Raw genomic sequence first — 7327 nt, 5'->3', positions numbered from 1 at the left:
AGATTCAGTGTATGAAAGAGAAAGTCGGAAATCCAATCTGGGAGGGCAGGCTTGGGCTGTTGTGAGCATAAACCCACCAGCACGTGGGAGGCCTGAATTCTTGTACCTTGTTAGGTGAAAGGAGGGCACTGTGATTTCATGATCTGACATTGTAGAAACTTGTGCCACCTACACTGGATGGTTTGAATTGTCACAGAGATTGCACCCACTTAAAGAAGTGAAGTTGAAAAGATAATTGGAAAATTGGAAGTGAAAACTCTTTATGCTGTAGGATGAAAGAGACAATATTATTCTCCTCACCTGGAATAGCCACCATTTCTGCATCTACAATTTCAAATTACCCATCCTTTGAAGTCCATCTCTAAGGTGCTGTCTCTCATTACACCAGTTCCCACCCATCTCTCTGCTCATGACTACTCCAGTTAGAGATGAGGCCTTCAATCAGTTGGCCAAGGCACGCTGGTGTGCCTGGAGCTGGTAAGATATCCTGACCAATTGTGCCCGTGGAGTGAAATGTATTGGTTCTACAATTGATTATACGTGCTGTTTCAGGGACATCTATCACTGAGTGAACTGGGCCATCCTGCAAAGTAAAGTTGGGCTCAGCTTTAAATTAACCTGGCACCAAGAAAATCCTCCATCCACCCTCGCTTTTTTTTTCTGGAGTATGAAGGTATTTTGTCTTACGAGGATGTAAGAGAATGTGGTCAGGACAGTGCACAGTTCTGCTCAAACAGCAACATAAAGTTAAAAGACAGCCAAGTGAAAAGGCCACCTACAGAGGGGTTTATAGACACCAGCAAAGAACATTACCCAGTAGTGGAGGGGTCTGTTTTGTAGTCACTGCTCCCTTGTTTTAGTGTCATTTTGAGTATTTTAAGTGTGCCCACAAAACGTGTAATATTTGAAAGTGTGTGGCGATCAGAAGGAGGTTGAGAATGTCCTATGACTAGAGTTTCTCTATTACTTTTAGGGTGCTCTCTGTGCTACGTGCTTTGGCTGGAAGGACCTGACTTATGTTACCTTTGGTATCTCAAAGCCTAGAGCCCAGTGCACATTTGTAGGCTGTTTGGGTAAGCTGCTTTTGGCCCTTTTGCTCAGTTTGTTTCAGTTGGATTAAATCAAAGATAGAAATTTACTCCCAGAATCCCTGGGCCAGTTGGCTTAATAATCTTACATGGCACCTCAACCCTTTCCATTAAGTCAGTTACCTGGAAAATGAACACTTTGGGTCAGAGGACTTAATGAAAAAGTCTGTGTGAATTTCTGAGAATCTACTACCAACAACAGAAAAACTGTCCAATCTGGTATCTTCATCTCAACACAAAAACAAGTACGTCTAAGAAAACCTTAGGCTAAACTAAGTATAAAGAAAATCTTACCCTTGAAGAGCAACCAGAGGAATATTCTTATCATATATTCTAGCTATGCTTTTCTACACGTTTAATTTCAGACATAGAAAACAGTCATCTCCGAAAGCAGAGTTCTCGAGTAAAAATCTAAATGTTGTGTAAGTTAAATTAAACAAAAGCTTATCATCTATGCAGAGGGTACTTTACAAAGGTACAAATCTTTACAGAATTAAACCTCTGTTTTAAGTTACTATCACTGATAATTACCAATCTGTATTCAATTAGATTTTTGTGTGTTATTAGCTATCAATTAAATACTCGATATGTGCTAACCTCTTCATATACATGATCTCATTTAATAATCTAATCAACCCTGTAAAGTGATCATTGGTTAATTGCTTGATGCCACAGTTATCAAGTACCAGACCAAGATTCAATCTCAGGTCTTGCTCCAAAGATCTTGTGTTTTAACCCATTCTACTGACTGCTTCAACTCATACAGCAAAGTACATAGCAACTTACTTCATGTAGTCATTAGGGGAAACAGGCTGAGTCCATCATTCAGCAAGACCGAAGGAGTTTTGTCTTAAAAAAAAAACTTTAAAAGGTGATATATCATCGAAGTCTCCTTATGATGAAACAGTGGGTCAGTTTATGTCCAGCACATCAAGGTCATCAGAGGTCCCAAGGTGCCTTCTTCACTGTTCAACAGCAAGTCATAAAGGGTCCCATGTAACCTAAGATGGATAACATCTCGGGTTTCTCCAGTACATCCTGACACTGACTATGAGGCGATTCACACAGCACATTTTTGAGCAGGATCCAGTCCCATCCAACAGTGCCAGAAGCATTTCCTGGTACACAGTGAACTCTGCAGTGTGCATATGAGGTGGAGACTGGAGGGGTGCCAGGAGTGATTTAATTCAGAGGTTCTGTAGGGAACAGGACAGGCTGATCTTCCCAATCTCCTTGTCAATTTCCACTACCTCCAATGAAAGGGCTTCAGAGCCACGTTAGCAAATTAATTTCTCAACACCCACTACCAGTAGTTTCAACTATCAACCATCCAGTAGAACCACTGAAGGGAAAATATATTTACCTAAATCCTACATTCCTTATGCAGATTGTAGAACCCTACATAAACATATGAAAACATGTAATATATATTTGTCTCTGAATTTTCTGAGGGTTACCATTTACTTTAATGTATAAATACCAAGTTCCTATTTTATGTAATTACAGGAAGTAAAGTATCTTGCAGAGTATTCTAATGGGTTATTTAGAGAAGTATTTTTAATTTGAAAATGCTTATAGATTTTCTAAATTTTCTTTTTCTGTTAATTTCTAACATTTCCTTTGTGGTCAGAGAATATACTTTGTATGATTCAATCCTTTTAAATTTACTGAGGCTAGTTTAATGGCCTCGCATAAATTAGATATATAATTAGATAGAGAACTGATAGATTATGGTCTATCATAGATAATGTTCCATATACACATGAAGAACATGTATATTCTGTTGTTGGGTAGAATCTTCTATAAATGCCAATGAAGTCAAAGAGATTGACAGTGCTGTTCAAGTCTTCTGTACCCTTGCTGATTGATGCCTAGTTTCATCAGTTATTCAGAGTGGAATGCTGAAGTCTCCCTTCAGCTCAGTTTTCACCTCGTGTATTTTAGGGTTCTGTTGTTACGTGTATTATCTTTGTAATTGTTTTCTTTTTCTGATAAATTATCCCTTTTAATATTTTTATATGTTCCTCTTCGTCTATACTATGCTTAATGTCTGTTTTCTTTGTTATAGTATGGCCATTATAGCTCTTTTAGTTACTGCTATTCTGTACCTTTATGCCATCCTTTCTTTTTTTTTTTCTTTTCTTTCTTTCTTTCTTTAATTGAAGTACAGTCAATTACAATGTGCTAACTTCTGGTGCATAGCACAATGTCCTAGTCTTGCACATACATACATATATTTGTTTTCATATTTTTTCCATTAAAGATTTCTTTTGCTATCTTTTTAATTTCAACCTATTTGTGTCTTTGAATTTACTGTGTCTCTTGTAGTGCATCTCTGTAGACAGTTAGATTCTGTTTTTTTTTGAAATCCAGTCTGACAATTGTTGTCTTTTTATTGGAGTGTTTATTAATCCATTTACATATTGATATAGTTGGATTTACGTCTGCCATTTTGCTATTTGTTTTATATATAGCGCCTATCTTTTTTGTAACTTTGTCCTCTTTTACTGCCTTCTTTTTTGGTAAATAGATGTTTTCAAGTGTACCATTTTACTTCCTTTGTTGATTGAAAAACCTATATATTTGGAATCATTTTTAGTGGTTGCTCTGGGAAATACAATACTTGTTTTAACTTAAACAATTTCAGGTTAATACGAACTTAACTTCAATATTCTACAGAAACTGCTCAAATATAGTTCTCTTCCTACTCCCTCCTTTGTGCTATTGTCATACAAATTACATCTTTACACATTATGAGCCCAGCGGTAAATTTTACAATTACTGTTTTACGCAGTATCTTTTAAATTATTTAAGAGAAGAAAAGAGTATGCATCGTATCAATAGAATTCAGAAAACACAAACCACACGGTCATTTTAGTAGACACAGGCATTTAACAAAATTCACTAAAATAAAAAACTCAACAAACTATAATTAGAAGGAAATATCCTCTGCTTGAAAAAGAGCATCAATGAAAACCCATGGTTAACATCATACTTAACGGTGAATGACCAGATCCTTTTCCCCTAAGATCAGGAACAAGACGAGGATGTCAGTGCTCATCATTGCTCTTTAACAGTGTACTGAATGTTCTAGTCAGGGCAGCTTAGGCAGGGAAAATGATATAAAAGTTATCTGTATTGAAAAAGAAGTACAACTACCTCCATTCACAGATGACATAAAACTATACAGAGAAAATTCCAAGGAATCCTCTAAAACATTATTAAAACTAATGAATGGGTCTAGCAAGGTCATAGGCTACAAGATAAATATATAAAAACAAATTGTATTTCTGCACACTTTAAATGAATAATCTAAAAACAAAAATAAGAAAATTCAATTTATGATAACATCAAAAGGGATAAAATACTTAGGTATAAATTTGACAAAAGAAGTGGAAGAGTTATATACTGAAAACTACAAAACATCATTGAAGGAAATTAACAAAGTTCTAAATAAACGGAAAAATATCCCCTGTTCATCAGAAGTAGCATTGAAAATTCTGAAACCCACGAGTCCATACTCAACTGATGTTTGACAAGAACATCAAGACTTCAAAAGGAAGAGAGTAATTTTTTTCAGTAAGTGATGCTGGAGCAACTAGGTTGCCAAATGTGAAACAATGAACTTGGACCCCAACCTCATTACCCTATACAAGCTTAACACAAAATGGGTCAAAGACATAAATGCTGAAGCTACATCTATAAGACTCTTAAAACATAAAGGGTATATATCTTCATGATCTGGGATTTGGCAATATATTCTTAGATATGACATCAGAAGCACAAGCAATAAAAGAAAATAAATTGAATTTGATCAAAATTAAAAGCATTTGTGCTTCAAAGAACACTACTGAGAAAGTGAAAAGTCAATCTCGCCCCTTGCCCACCCGCCAGCCAGCCCTGCAGTGGGTCCCAGCCCTGTCCACTAGCATCATCCGCTCATGCAGAACCAGCTCCCCCAGCTTCCCCGGGTGGCAGGAGACCGGCGAAGAGGTGCAGGCTTGGCCCAGGTCCCACAGGTCTGCGAGGCTGTTGTTCCCAGTACTCTGCTGGGTTAGGAAAAGAGGAGCCTGTCCAGCATCCCCTCAAGACAGGAAAAGGAGGCGACAGCGCAACATGGAAAAACTCTACAGTGAAAATGAAGGAATGCTTGAGAACCAAAGTTAAGATGGAAAACAAAGAACAGCCACTGGATGCAGGAAAGCCAGGAGTAGCTCGTGTGGAAGACAAGGACAAGTGAGAAAACAAGGGAAGGATGGATCCCAAGGGAAAGACAGAAGATGAGGACGTACTAAAAGATAAGGAAAAGCTAGAGGGTGAGGCAAAGCCAAAAGAAGGACAACCAGAGAGGGAGGGGAAGCCGAAACAAGGAAAGCCAGCCAGCGAACCCAGGGCTGCAGGGAAGCGCCCAGCTGGGGACAATGTACCCAGGAAGGCCAAAAGAAAAACCAACAAGGGGCTGGCTTAGTGTCTCAGGGAACACACAAAGGCCAGACACAGTATGCATTTGAGCAATGAGGAAATGAGAATAGAACGTGATGAGACAGCTAGGGTGGAGGACAAGGTGAAGAAAACCAGACAGAAATTAGGGGGGCGTTATGTGGATGCAAAAATATTTACAGGACCCTTTCCACTCCAGGGGCCCAAGGGAACTCAGGGGTGCTGCAAGGCCCCACAAAGAGGCTTTGAAGACATTCCTTTTGTGCAGTGCCCACGGCAGGCATTTACCAGGCCCAGTGCTGTAACGTCTTATGAATACTTTGTTTTAGGCGTTACTCTTGTTATCAACATTTTGACCCAAATAGAGTGCTCTATCAGTAGGGGATTTGCAGCCACATGCTTTGCAAAGATATTATGCATCTTGGAAAAATAAAGCAGTTTATAGTATTTTTTTTATAAGGCATTCTCAGAGTGGGAGAAAATATTAGTAGATCATATATCTGATAAGGGGCTTATACATAGAATATATACTTATATGTATATACATATGTTAGAATATATAAATATATAACACTTACAACTCAATAATAAAAAGACAATCCAGTTGAAGATGGGCAAAGGATCTGAACAGACATTTTTTCCAAGGAAGATACACAAATGGCCCACAAGCACATCAGACGATACTCCACGTGGTTTTAAGATTCTGTCTTTTGGCAATTTGACTGTGATGTGTCTAGGTGTAATAACTTTGATTTTATCCTATTTGAAATTCATTGACTTCTTGGATGTGTAGATTAATGTTTTTCATCAGATTGAGAAGTTTCAACCATCATTTCTTCAAATATTTTTCCTGCCCTTTTTTCTCTTGCTTCTCATCTGGGACTTTCATTACACATAGGTTGATATGCTGAGTAGTACCCTGCAAGTCTCTGAGACTCTGTTCCATCCCCCCTCCCCCCCATTTCTTAACTTTCTGTCCTTTGAACTGAATAATCTACATTTAGCTATACCAAAGTCAGCTGAATCAGGCTCAAATGCACTGCTGGGCCCCTCTAGAAAACTTTCATTTTAGTTATTTTACTTCTCAACTCCAGAATTTGTTTGGTTGTGTTGGGGGCGGTATTTTTTGGTCATACTTTCATTTAATTATTAAAGTGTGGTTCTAATTAGTTCTTTAAACATATGTCTAGTAGCTAGTTGATGTCTTTATCAATTGCACCCAACATCTGGGATTCCTTAGGGACAGTTTCTACGGACTGCTTTTTTCCCCCATGTATAGTCACAGCTTCCAGTTTATTTGTACGTCTTGTATTTTGTTGTTGAAAATTGTAGCTACTCTGGATTCTGATACCATCTCCTGGGGTTGTTGTCATTTCCGGCTTCCTAGGGATCACCCTGGGCCAGCATAGCTTACTAGTCGGTCAATGATCAAATGCTTTGAGTTGGTTAGGTTTCTATCCAGAGCAAAGGTGATCTGTGTGTGGGTTAGGGAATGCACTCAAAATTCAGGGAGTCAACAAATCTGCCTGGACTTTTACTTCCTGCTTGCAAAGGGTCTAAAAGGTCAGTCAGACATGAACAATAGCCTGGGGGACTTTCTGCTGTTTCTTGTGTATGAATGTAGCCCTGCCGGTGTGCACAGCCTTTCAGATCAGCAGGAAACGTCAACTTTTTCAAATCCTCATTGGGCTGTCTTATTCCCTAGATCTTCATTTTTCACTTTTGGCTGGCCTCTTGCTTGCCCCAACGTTACTACAGCCAGTGAAGCTGCCAGTCCCATCAATACTGCAGCAGGTGAT

At 38.6% G+C, this 7327-nt stretch overlaps 1 pseudogene; it reads left to right on the top strand.

Moving 5' to 3' along the window:
• Positions 1-2886: 2886 nt before the first annotated feature.
• LOC116659128 lies at positions 2887-7293 on the top strand (annotated as a pseudogene).
• Positions 7294-7327: the final 34 nt, after the last annotated feature.

This window comes from Camelus ferus, chromosome 22, assembly GCF_009834535.1.
Source record: "Camelus ferus isolate YT-003-E chromosome 22, BCGSAC_Cfer_1.0, whole genome shotgun sequence".
NCBI lineage: Eukaryota > Metazoa > Chordata > Mammalia > Artiodactyla > Camelidae > Camelus > Camelus ferus.
The sequence above is the reverse complement of the archived record's forward strand: the minus strand, read 5'-3'. Positions and strand labels throughout refer to the sequence as shown.